The sequence below is a fragment of the Rhopalosiphum padi genome, chromosome 1 (genome assembly GCF_020882245.1).
Source record: "Rhopalosiphum padi isolate XX-2018 chromosome 1, ASM2088224v1, whole genome shotgun sequence".
NCBI classification, from domain to species: Eukaryota; Metazoa; Arthropoda; class Insecta; order Hemiptera; family Aphididae; genus Rhopalosiphum; species Rhopalosiphum padi.
This window is the reverse complement of record NC_083597.1, coordinates 47,519,667-47,520,118: the sequence shown is the minus strand read 5'-3', so window position 1 is coordinate 47,520,118 and position 452 is coordinate 47,519,667.

Below are 452 nucleotides of genomic sequence, written 5' to 3'. Positions count from 1 at the left end.
TATTTATATTTTTATAAAGACATAATATAATACAGACATGACATTATCACAGTATAATATTGTAAACTAGGTACAGTTTTTTTGTTGTAAAAATGAAATTTGAAATGCTAAATTCTTTGGTTTAACAATATTACAAATAATTATTGTACCTAAATTATTATAAATATTGCATTTTTGCTAAATTTTAGGGCATAAAAAAAAGTCGTATCTTTTTACATAATACTTAAATAAAATTTTTTTATTGCATATTTAAATATACTAAGCAATAGGTTCTTATTATTCCTGATTGAAGAGTTTAAGGAGAAAGATTTGTAGTATAGAATACTTAAATAGAAATTAAAACATCAAATTAGTTATAATATAATGTATATATTTTCTATTTAAGTTATTAATATGTTGGTACAATTTTAATTTTTCATTTTAATATCACTAATTGAAAAAAGCATGATGCA